This window comes from Pteropus alecto, unplaced genomic scaffold (assembly GCF_000325575.1).
Source record: "Pteropus alecto unplaced genomic scaffold, ASM32557v1 scaffold177, whole genome shotgun sequence".
In the NCBI taxonomy this organism is placed as follows: Eukaryota; Metazoa; Chordata; class Mammalia; order Chiroptera; family Pteropodidae; genus Pteropus; species Pteropus alecto.
Genome location: NW_006442207.1, coordinates 7,457,913 through 7,470,815, shown reverse-complemented (window position 1 = coordinate 7,470,815; position 12,903 = coordinate 7,457,913). Strand labels below are relative to the sequence as shown.

The following is a 12,903-nucleotide window of genomic DNA, read 5'->3' as shown; positions in this document are numbered from 1 at the left end:
GAGGACCCATCTTTTCCTCCTTCCCTTCCTTCTTCATTCTCATTCTGTGTTATCTTGGTGAAACAATTGGGTTCCAGGAGTCTATGGCTACCCCAGGCGTATGCCAGTGGGATAGGCTTAAAGATTGCTGTGGGACCAGTACAATGAAATTTTCATTGTGAGTACTGAAACAGAGCCTTGTTCTCCTCTTCCAGGCGAGAACCTGGATGCATGTACTCTGAAACTGCTGCCTCCACATGCAACATGTGAGTGGCATCAGAGCAGCAGAAGGCAGAGCAAAGAGAGAGGAAAAGAAGCAAAAATCTCATAACATTATAACATTATTTGAGTCCTGATTCCTGCCATGCTTGAAACTAGATCTCCCACTGGACTTTTCAAATGTCAGCCAAAAAATGTCCTTTTGTGCTTAAGTCAGTTTGACATGGATTTTCTGTTACTTGGAATCAAAAGACTTCTCACTGAATCACATTAAGTTATGTTCCATATGTACAACTGGATTTTATACATGAAGTAGATATAATTTTTAATACTGATAATTAGTTATAAGAAATGAAAAAAGTAAATTATAAAACAATGTCATATCTCATTTTTATAATATAATATCTATATTCTGATATAGATATATTTTTATATGGAATAAAAAGAAAATGGTCCACAAAATATTAACAGTGCTTTTCTAGAGGTGGCAGAATTTGGAGTAATCTTAATTTTGCTATGCTTTTTTTTTTTGAGATTTTTTTTAATTTAAAAGAAGCAAACTACTAATATTTCTCTGACCCTTTCTTCTTCAAAGACAGAATGAAGGACCTGCTCCATCCTTTAAATCTGAGCACCACCAGTGTTCAACTTAATGACTGGTCGATGGCCTGACCATCAACTGGGAGTGGGGATGAAGGAAGGGGACAATATCCCTTTTGATAAACCCCCAGATAAAAGGACTTAAAAAATTAAAAATTCTTATAGGATATCAAACAAAATTACAATTTCAGAGGAGAGTTTTAACCTTTTCAAGCATTTCAATTTGTTCGAATAAAATTGATAGTTATAGGAACAGTGATGAGTGAGGCTCTCATAAATTGTTATAACATGGTCTTATTTTTTTATAAAGTTAGCTGAAAGATAGGCTTGTGGTTACACCTTAGAAAGGAATGGCAGAAGAAGAGCCAAATTTCAGGACGGTAGAGTCTGCCAGAACAATGTACTGTAAATTAAGGGTGGGAGAATACATTTGGCTCAGTTCAGAATCCACTCACCCTTTGTATTCAATGAAAAACTGAACTCAGACCTTTTGATATCTGAGTTCCATTTACTCTTGGCAAAGGCCACTTCTCTGGTTCAAATTAAAAAAAAAAAAAAAAAATGGCCCAGAGGGTTTTTTGGACATCAAATGGTTCTTACACAAACATATTGATGAGCTAAGTGTAAATGAATCAGAAACTTAAAGAGTAAGTAACTCTGAAACACACGGACCCTCCCACGCTGTAGCTGAAAAAGAAGCTCAAGGAAGCACTATGTTTGTTTATTCTTTAAAGGAGTATTACTTTTTACCATATTTTATCCCTTTCTCAAGAAGTCTTTGAGAGACCTTTGAAAAATGTGGGAAAGGAAAGGGAGTGTATCCAGCTATTCCTGATGTTGACTCCCCACAATCCTTTCTTGGCTATGCCTTGAAAACTGAGCTTTGGATAGTGGCAGCATGGCCTGGTCGTTGAGGTCAAGAGACAAGTTCTGGCCTGGCCCTGCCACTAAATAGGCGTGTGACTTTGGAACCAGCAGATCACCCTCTTCTCTGATTTCCAAAGAATTCAGGTTTGACCAGCAGCTTCTGAGTTTGCTATGCATTTAATCAAGTCCTGATCAAAAGACTTGGAAGTTGGCAGCCTGGCAGGTATGTTTTATGTGACCCTCACTGTGTTCTTTTAATTTTTTTGTAATAGCTTTATTGAGATATAATTCACACACCATACAATTCATCCACTTAAAGTATATAATTCAATGTTTTTTTAAGGGTTCCAATTTCTCCATATCCTCACAAAACTTATTATCTTTCTTTTTTATTCTAGCCATCTTAGCGAGTATGAAATGCTATGTCACTATAGTTTTGATTTGCATTTCCCTTATAGCTAATGACATTGAGCTTCTTTTCATGAGCTTATTGGCCATTTGTATATCTTCATTGGAGAAATGGCTATTCAGAGCTTTTGTCCATTTTAAAATTTTTTATTATTGAATCATAAACACTTTTAGATATTCTAGATGCAAGTCCCTTATCAGATATATGGTTTGTAAATATTTTCTCCCATTCTGCATTTCTTATTCTAATCAGATAGCAACATTTAAAAAGAGAAGTTTTACTATTTTAAAAATCCATATCTTCAGCTTCTTTGTGAAAATCAGAAGGTTGGTTTGGCAACAGTGATCCTTCCCTTGATGCAGCAACAAAGAACGTGAACAGAGCAGGGGCTACTCCCTTGAAATGGGAGAAGGAGCCCTCCATTTGACCATGTAGGCTCTTCTATCTTACTTGCCAGACTCTTGTAGACTTCCCAGTTTGTGACGCCTTCTCCTAGAGAATTTGACAAATCATAGCCTGGATTTCAGCTCCACTTAAATTGCCCTTGCGATTGAGTTAAATCAACTACTTCCTGCCAGAATCTTTTTACCTTTGGCACTTAAACGTAGAATCCCCCAAACTTAGCACCAACAAATTATCAAGTCCTTTAGTGTTTTGCAATTTGGATTTTTGCAAGGCATGGAACAACTCATGGCCCCCCAAATTTTGGCAGCCCTGTTGGTACTGATGTCATGAGTGTCCCTTGCCATAATGCATCCTCATTACTAACTCAAACCAGCCAAACTCAAACAAACAGAGTTGAAAAACAGAGTAACAGCCTGCCTGATCTTCAAAACACTGCATAAAAATATCAGAAAAACAATTTCATGCTTAGGACCATAGCCAAGAATGAAAATCACAATTTCTGATTGTTAATCATCCTTTTCCCAAATCATAATTTTCCTGCTAAAACAGCCCCCTCTCAGAATAAAATGAGGCTCTCTAGAAAGACATATTAGTAACTTAACCTAGTCATAGAACATTCTTTCTGCCTGTTTCTCTTTAACTTTTGTTTAACATTTCATTCATCTATCCCTTCATTTAAATATTTTTATCCTTACTATTCTTTTTTAAACAGCTCTATTGAGATAAAATTCACATACTATACACTTACCAATTTAAAGTGAATATGTAAGTAGTTTTTAGTATATTCAGAGTTGTACAATCATCACCCCTACCTAATTTCAGAACATTTTCATCAGCCTAAAAAGTAACCTTATATCTTCTAGCATCACTCCTCATTTCCCTCATTGTCCCCGGTCCTAAGCAACTGCGAATCTGTTTTCTGTCTCTGTAGAATTGCCTGTTCTGAGCATTTCATACAAATGAAATCATACAGTATGTCATATTTTGTATCTGGCTTCTTTCATGTAACATAATGTTTTCAAGGTTTATCTCTGCCGTAGCATGTATCAGTGCTTCATTCCTTTTGATTGCAGAATAATATTCAATTGTATGGGTAGGCCACATTTTATTTATCCATTCAAATGGACATTTGGAATGTATAAGAAACTCATAAAATTCAATAGCATAAAAACAAATAATTCAACTTAAAAATGGATAAAGACCCTGAACAGAGTCTTTTCCAAAGAAGGCATATAAATGGCCAACAGGTATATGAAACACTGGTAATCATCAGTAAAATGCAAAGCAAGAGTGTAAGAAGATATCGCCTCACATCTGTTCAGATAAAACCATCCTAACAATGGCTAAAAAAAATCCCAACAATGGCTAAAAAAAAAAAATGATAAGTATTAGCAAAGATGTAAAGAAAGGGACCCCTCGTGTACTCTCGGTGGGAATGTAAATGGATACAGCCAGCATGGAAGTTCTTCAAAAAATTAAAAATAAAACTACTATATGATCCAGCAATCCCACTTCTGGGTATAAATACAAAGGAAAGAAAATCACATCCAGAGGGGATACCTGCACTTCCATGTTCACTGCAGCATTATTCACAATAGACAAGATATGGAAACAACCTAAGTATCTATCGATAGGTGAATAGATAAAGAAAATGTGCTATATATGCACACTGGAATATTATGGATGAAAGTAAGGAGAAAAGGGAGATATTGATCAAAGGATTCAAACCTCTAGTTATAAGATAAATAAGTTCTTGAGACCCAAAGTACAGCATAGTGAATATAACTAATAATATTGTATTATATAATTGAAATTTGTGTTCTCACAAATTTCACACCAAAAAAGTCACTATGGAAGGTGATAGATATGTTAATTTGATCATGGTAATCATTTCACTATATATGTGTGTATATCAAAACATTACAATGTATACTGTCAATATATACTTTTTTATTTGTCATAAATAAATAAATTTTTAAATGAACATTTGAGTTGTTTGTACTTTTTGGCTATTATGGACTATGTGCTACAAACATTCGTGTTTAAGTTTTTTGGTGGTAGGTATGTGTTTTCATCTCTCTTGGACACATACGTAGGTGTGGAATTGCTGGGTCATATGGTAACTCTATGTTTAATGTTTCGAGGCACTGCCAACTTGTCTTCTAACATGGCTGTATTATTTTATGTGCCCACCAGCAACGTATAAGGGTTCCAATTCTTCTGCATCCTTGTCTATTCTTATTATTCTTTATAAATGTATTTGTCCTTCTTCCTCCATCAACTCTCCCCAGGTTTTAAATGAAGTTCCTAATGACTTTTTCCACTGGCGAAGTGAGGTGGCACTTCATTTTAGAGTGAACACTTACTTAGCCTCTCCTTTTATGGAAACCATTGGGAAAAAAATATACTTCAAAGGCCCCCATACTCTAGTAAATCAGATTTGTCTTCACAGGGCACCATAAGCCTGAATCTTTAAGCACCTAGTCTAGATATTTTAGATACAAACAAAAGAAAGTAATTCAATCACTCAAGTTAAAGCCATAGATTTATGGAATTTTGGAACTGGAAGGAATCCTGAGGATCCCTTCACAAACACTTTCACTTTATAAATGAAGATACCGAAACCAAGAGATTCACGTGAGCAAGGCCACCCAGCTGGTTTATTACAGAATAAGGCTAGAACCCAGGTCTTCTGCTTCCTTCTATTGCTCTTGTCAGTTCAAACCAGGCTCTCAGTCAGCCATGCAAAGCCAGCTTAGCAAACATTGGGGCAGTTAAAATTTCAAGAGCAAAGTCTTCATCCATACACACACCAAGCAAAGTGGAGAATTAGGTGATCCCCAGGATAATTCCTACCACAAAACCCACTCAAATGAAAACTTAGATCAAAGATTGCGAATTGAGTACCTGAGGGCTGAGTCTAGCCCATAGATACCATGTAGGTTATCTTACATGGTATTTTAAGATTTTTTTATAGTCATCAACTCATAAAGATGAAGTGATTTCACCCCCCCAAAAAACCTATTAACATTGGGCCTGTGGTTCCTGATTAAATTGTTCAACAAACAGGCTGGAGTTGAGCAGTACCACCCAATGCCCACTGAGTAGGCCTCACTCATCATGCTATCTGCCTAGTTCTTGAAAGTATTTGAATTTAGGACTCTTCATCCAGATAATTGAGACATACGTGCAGTATTGGTGCATTTGCTCTCTGTAGGGGTACATCCACTCTGTACAGCCCTAGTTAAAAGAGAGAAAGACAGGTACCAGACAGACATACAAATACTGGTAGGCAACTGAGATCTTTGCAGATTCAGAGGGCCTATCAGGGAGCAGATGATCAAAACAGGAACATCAGAGTCCTGCGAGAAGTAGAGAGAGGAGGAGGCTGTGAGGACTCCGTGGGGCTTCCTTTAGGCCTAAGTTCACAAAATTAGCAGCAGATGCTGCAAGGCTTCTGCAGATTTCAAAGAGAAATAAAGACAGTGTGTTACCTCAGATCACAAGTCCTCGCCAGAGAGAGTCTGGGAACAGCTTGCAGTCTTGTGAGCCGTGGCCCTTCACCTCCTCTGGTTCGAGGACCTGGGTTTTACTTGTTTCCAGAAAGTGCCATCTAGTTTGCTCTGCTGTGCATCACATCAGCTCTTTTAATCACTTGCTAATTGGTGATTGGGAGAAAAGGCTACCTGCCTTTAAAGGCTATTCTGAAGACTAAACAAAAGAAGATAAGAAAAGCACTTTGCACTGTCTTTGGAGCCCAGAAAGAACATAATAAATGTTAGCTCTATTCTGGTGAACTCCCACAGTGCATTTTAAAAATCTGATATCTATACATCTTCATAAAATCATGACTGTCAAAACTGAAAGAGTCCTTGGAGAGCATCGAGTTCACTAAACTTATGAGAAAAGCAGTTTCCTCCTCTATAAGATGAGGTGGTGGCCCTGACCAGTGACTGGTCCCATCAGCCTCGGGTTTTGTCAAAGCCCTTATTGTGTAAAGTAAGGCACACCTATAGACATCAGGGTAGACTCGCCCATGGGGTAGGCCTGGCTGTTATGCTGAAGAGTCACCTTCCCTGGCAGCTTGGGTTGGCTACTTAGCAGTCAGAACTTAAAAGGCCCCTGGGAGAGCCTCAGAGACAAACGAGCTGGGAACCCATGTGGGACGGCATGATTTACATCCTTTCTCTCTTCCCTGGAGTTGCTCAAGTACATGAAGAGTGAGATGGACGGCTCTCTGGTCGGCGTTCAGCACAGCTGTAAAAACAGCCTGTCCCCATGGCTCTTTGACACAAAGAATCCATAGCGTGGATTAAGCAAGTAAGAGCAAATGAGGAACTACTCTTAAATGCAGAGAGAGTAAACCAACAACAAAAGAGTTTCTATTGTATAACCTCATCACCAACCAGTTCTTTCTTCCTTTCTTTAAAGTTAGGTGGAGTTGAAATCATGTGGGTGTTAAATAATTTTAAAAAGAAGAAATAATAGATTTTAAATCTCTAAAGATTTTGTGGTATGCCATGATCACCAGTTCTCAGGCCTGTCAACTGCAAACAGAATTTGAAAATCTAAAATTAAGCTGCTGTGCTGGGTGAGGCTCTGTCCAACTTTCCCCCTTGTCAATACCCCTCTCTCTGGGCTCCAGTCTCACCTACCAGTTCCTCAAAAGGGCCTTTCTTTGTGCCTCAGGACCTTTGCACATTGTTAATACTCTGAGAGGCTGCAGGTTCCCTGGAATAGCAACTGTGCTCCCAGATTGGGGACAGTGGGAATGGGAGGCACAGAGCTTAAAGAAAAGGGAATCCAACTGATTGCTCAGAGAAGCAGCAGGACAAGCTGGAAGGAGAAGGGGTCCTGGCTCGTAGGAGACCTGGTTCTGCTGAGTGCTAAACTGCGGTGTGACTTCGGGGGCTATAATCCCCTTATCTGTAATACAGAAGCCTAGATGTGCTCCTAGCCCTGTTCTGTTCTAGCATATGATGACTCTAGTGCCAAGTGAAGAATAACAAAGATATTCCTCTCCTAGGTCTGGACACCCAACATATATACATACATATGTTCACCAAAAGGCACATACAATTGCAGCACTGTTCATTGTAGCCCCAAATCGTAAACTACCCAAATGTCTGCAAATAAGAAAATGGATAAATTGTGGTATATCCGTACAATTGAATAGTATAAAGCCATGTGAATGAACAAACTAGTGCTACACACACAACATGAATGAATCTCATAAATAGGACTTAGACACCTAAAAGTATATGCTGTATGAACCCACCTTTATAAAGTTCAATAACAGGAAAGACCTATTTGTAATATTATAAGTTAGGTTAGTGGTTACCTGAGCAGAGGAGTAATGACTAAAGGTGATGGAGTGAGGTTTCTAGGGCATTGATGATGCCTTTTCTTGATCTAGATTCTGGTTCCTTGTTGACTTGGTGAAAATTCGTGGAGCTGCACTTATAACTTATGCACTTATCTGTAAGTATATTATACTTCATTTAAAATTTTACTTAAAAAATTTTTTGGAAGAAAAACAAGAGACTATCTTTAAGATCTTGGGGTAGGAATAAGACACAAAGACTACAAATCATTAAGGAAAAAAATTGATTAACTAATTACATTTTTTAACTAAAAGGGAAGTAGAAATAATAACAGCAGTGAATAATAATAACCTTCAAACAAATTCGGAAGAGTAAGACATAACATCTTGAATAGTTGATACTTAATTTGCCATGAACTATTCCAAGCCCTTTGCAAACATTGAACCCTCATAACAACCCTGTGAGGTCAGCGCTGTTATCATCCCTATTTTGCAGATGTGTAAACTGAGGCTCGGAGTTACTTTGCTTGCCTAAAGGCATTTGGCTAGAGAGCCAGTACTTGAACTCAGATGGGCCTGACTTCTGGGCTCTTCTCCATCCTTCCACTCAGCCAAAAAAGATTTAGAGGCCAGCTTGCCAGCGAATCAGGTCGGAGGAAGGAGATCACAGGTCCATCCCCAGCAGTGTTTTCAAATAGAGCAGGTAAGCAGTGATGACACCGAGCAGACACTCCCCTGAGGTCAGGAGCCAGAGGTGCAGCCAGAACTGTCTCCTCCCCATGGAATAGAGTAAGTGTGAAGCATAGACTGCAGGACTGGGAACTGAGAAGAGAAGGCTGGGCTTCTCCCTTCCATTCCCTGTGCCTGTTATCCATAAGGCAGTGATGGTTTTCACTGCTCTTCAAAAGAAACTCTGCTCCAGTGCGTCCTCTGTCCCTGGGTGTTGCCCCAACATGCCAGGTTCATTCCAACCTCTGAACACACTTTCTCCCACGTGGAAGACCCTTCCTTTCCTCTTCTATCTAACTCTGCTATCCTCCAGGCCTGGCCAGAGCCGCACCTTTTCTCTGAAGTTGGCCTCTATTGCTCTAGGCCAGCACTACCCAATAGAACTTTAAGCAAAGTAAAAAATAACAATTTTGCACTGTACAATATGGTGGCCACTAGCCACACATGGCTTCAGAGCACCTACTGTGGCTAGCATGACTGAGAAACTCAGTTTTTCATTTTATTTAATTTTACTTGATTTACGTTTGAATAGCCACCTGTGGCTTAGTAGCTACCATATTGGATAGCACAGCTTCAGTATATGTCGACTTCCTTTGTTGCCTTGATTTTATTTCTCCAAGAACTAAATATAAAGTCGATTGGTTCTCTAAATATTTTATTTTCATAAGTCCTGCCTTTGGTACTGGACCATTAGCGTAAGGGGGAAGGGAAAGATAGGCAAAATCTACTTTTGTGGCCCTCCGATTGGTACACAGTGCAGAGCACAGAGCAGGTTGGACTCTTGCTAAAATCAATCCTTGCTCAGAACAGGCAGAGATGAAATGCGAGGCCTGGAGCATTCGGAACCCCAAGTAACTGATGGCCCTCTACAGAAGAGAGGTGCAGGGCGGGGTATGTGCAGGGAAGAAGCACTAGCTCCCCTGGTACAGAAGCCAGCGCCCAGCTCCCAGATGACGGTGGCGTTAGTCCCTGCCAAGAACCCTCTGGGCCTCCTACTTTCCTGGAATCCTCTTCTTGCACCTCAGAAGTGACGGGCAGTTCCGGTAACACCCAGGTCTGGGGCAGAGTGCAGAGATGATTATAATGCAGCAGGCTGAAGGGAGCAGGAGCGCCTGGAGTGCTAATTAGAAGTGTTAACTGCTGCATTCCTGTGAAGCCGTGAAATCTCCCTTCCTTTCTCTCAATCTGGGAAACACCCTCATTGAGATTTTCTCTCTGAAGTAAAGAGCTGAGATTGAAAGAAGACACTGGGCTGGAGACACCTTGGCACAGGCCCAGTCAGGCAGCTTGTCCTTAGGCTCTATACACCAGTCTAGAGTGTTCTCCACGGGGACAGGGAGTGAGAAAGGGAGTTGGCAAGGACACTGTAGGCAACAGATAGAAAGGGACTATGAGTCCATTGCGACGGGAAGATGAAAGACATAAAAGGACGAAAACTATTAAAGAATGTTGGTCAGATCCTCCCAAGGTATAGGCGTTCCCACAGGTCAAATAGGGATTTTGAAACAGATGAAGATTAAACTGCACAATGAAGATGGGATTGAAAGGAAGAGAGTTTGGGGAACCTGGACATGTGGCAAGTAGTCTGCGCAGTAGGCAGTCTGGGAGGCCCTTGTATGGAGTTTGCAGGGGCCCCAGCACCTCTCTTCAGGGTGAGGTGGGGGATAGAGAGGAGGGCAAATTCCCATTACTACCCAGGACACCCAAGCTACCACTGGAAGATGCCCTTGAGCTGGCCTGCGGGGAAGGAAAGAAAGGAAGGTATCTGGGTACCTGGGCGCATTAGAGATGGGTGCCCTGGTGTCTTATCGGTCCTCATCTAGTCTAGAAGGAAGTATCTGGGGTCTATAGTCTGTGGTCCACCATCTGTGGTAGACCCCAGCCCCCACTTTCTGTGCCCATACCTGCCCTCCCTGTCCCTGAGAGGAGTATCAACAGGTTAAAGGCCTGATACGAAAAGTACTTAACCTCTTTAAGTCCCTGTCAGGAAAAAGATAGCCTTCTCCCCTCCTCTGCGTTCTGCCCTCTCTCCCTTTTCCCTTCAGAGATAGGCTCTACAGGGTGAGGGTCCCCTGTCACTGCCTCCACTGCCTCATTTCCCCTCTGGCCTCACTGACTCTCCTCCACCCACCAAATACCTCAGCAGGGGCCACCAACAACTTCCCAGGTGCTAATCTGAACAGCCACTGCTGAGGCCTCTTCTAACTTGTCCTCTGAGATGACCCCTCCCTCCTTCATGAACAGCTCTTCCCACAGGCCTTCTTGATAGGGTGTTCTCCTCACTTTCTCCAGTCCCCTGGGTCCCCCTTCCTTTTCCCACTTTTGTAGGTGTCAGGTCTCCTTCTCACTCACCCTGCACCAGCCCCTGTGCCCTGGGCCTGCTCTGCTCCTGGATGCTTGCGCTGAACCTACCTGCCTCCACTGTCACGGCAAGGCAACCCTTGGTTGACTTCACAGATTGCAAAGACCTTGTCAGCTTACAATCCCGTATTTTTTATTTTTTTATGCCTACAGCACCTGGTCTTCCTTGGTGGTCTCCCATCCAAATACTAACCAGGCCCGACCCTGCTTAGCTTCCGAGATCAGATGGGATTGAGGGTGTTCAGGGCGGCATGGCCCTCGGCTTAACTACCACATCTTTATCTCCAGCCCGAACCTGATTTTCTCAGTACTGGGTCTATCTTCTCTCCTTGAAATCTGATTCTCTCATATTTTCAAATGCTCAGTACCATTCTATTCTTTAATAAAAAGCCAGCGCTGAATGAGATGCATTTTTGCCCTTATTCCCCTTCCTTCTGTTGACAGTATATGGATTCACATTCAGACGAGATCCCTGCGCCTGCCCCGCTCCCCGCCACAGCCTCTGTGTTTCTGAAAAAGACTGTTCCAGGCATAGTCTTTGTTTACCAGCATATCTCATCCTCTTGGCCACAAAGTCTGGTTTAGGCAGTACAAGGCCCAGTTTGAACTAGTGAGATGTGAGCAGATATTATCTGGGAAAAAAGTGCCTCACCCTTAGAAACTCCTTGGACAACTGCTTTCCTCCTGATGAATATAAATAAGTAAGCATGTAGCTCTCAGAACATTCTGGCAGCCATCCTGTGATCACAGAGCAGCTTGTCTTAGGATGAAACAGTCAGGAAGTCTGAGGAAAAAAGAAGAAACTGGGTCTTTGGTGAAATTCTAAACCAAGCTTTACCTGACTAATGGCCACCTTACCACTGGGCTTGTCAATAAATTCCTTTTGTATTTTAAGACTGCTGAAACTAGATTTTCTATTACTTGCAACCAAAACACCCTAAGAGATACAACGAGTAATAAATCCTCAATAATTATTGGTTGAATTGAACTAACCCTTAAAAATGCATTAATTACGCTTTGGCCTCCAGGCAACATCATTCCTTTGATCCACTTAAACTACACACATCTCATTAAGAAAGTACTTGAACGGCAGAGACGGCTGGTTTTAGAGATTTCAAGAAATAGCAGGCCTTGTGACGTGCCTCAAGTCATACCATGGCAGTAGCTAGCTATACTGCCTATGTATGAGCCTAGTTTTCTCTCTCTATTTTAATTTCTTTGTCTCTAAATCCAGGTGATAAAACTTGTAGTTCCTTCTACTGCCCATGGGTCATGAAAAAGTTAAGAAACCAAAGGTATTAAATTTTGTAAGTTTGTTTGTTTCCCTCCACAGCAGGAAGCCCAGATGCTACCTATACAGAGCAGGCCTTAGTCATCTCCTCCTCACCTCTGGAGGGGCAATTTCGTCCTTGGAAAATTTGTGAGAAGAGCCCTTCAATTGCCTCCTTACTTGAGAAAACCTCTAATGAGGTATCAAAATCACAAATGAAAAATTCAATTACTTATTCTCAAAATAAACATTAAACTACAAGAAAATCCAGAAAATGATAGAGTGGAATCAGATCAGGTTTTCAATCACACTGTTCTGATGCACTGGTAAATCACAACCCTACATGTCCTGTAATATCTTACTAATGATTGTCTAAGTATCATGTGATTACTGCAGTGATCACCTTTTGGTTTTGCCCACCCAGCTTTCATTCTTGTTTCTGGTAGCAGCCTCTCAATTCTCCTTTGAGGATTAGCCCACACTTACTGTTGGTCTATATGGTTCTGATGAGGCTGCCTGCACTTTCATCCCCCATGTCCCTATGGTGGAGAAAGAAAGGGAGGCGGGGCGGGGGGCTGGGGGAGGAGAATACAGTCCTAGCCATACACCATATCCCATGGCCCGAACCTTGTCACTGATGCAGGGACAGCGGCTAGTGCTTCCAAGCCAGTCCAATACGTCTTAATCCCAATACGTCTTATGCTGAAACTATTGGGAAAATAAAGCTCTCTTTTCGTAGAA

The 12,903-nt window shown here is 41.3% G+C and overlaps 1 pseudogene; it reads right to left on the bottom strand.

The window, feature by feature from the left end:
- Positions 1 to 11,036: 11,036 nt before the first annotated feature.
- LOC112470196 lies at positions 11,037 to 11,155 on the bottom strand (annotated as a pseudogene).
- Positions 11,156 to 12,903: the final 1,748 nt, after the last annotated feature.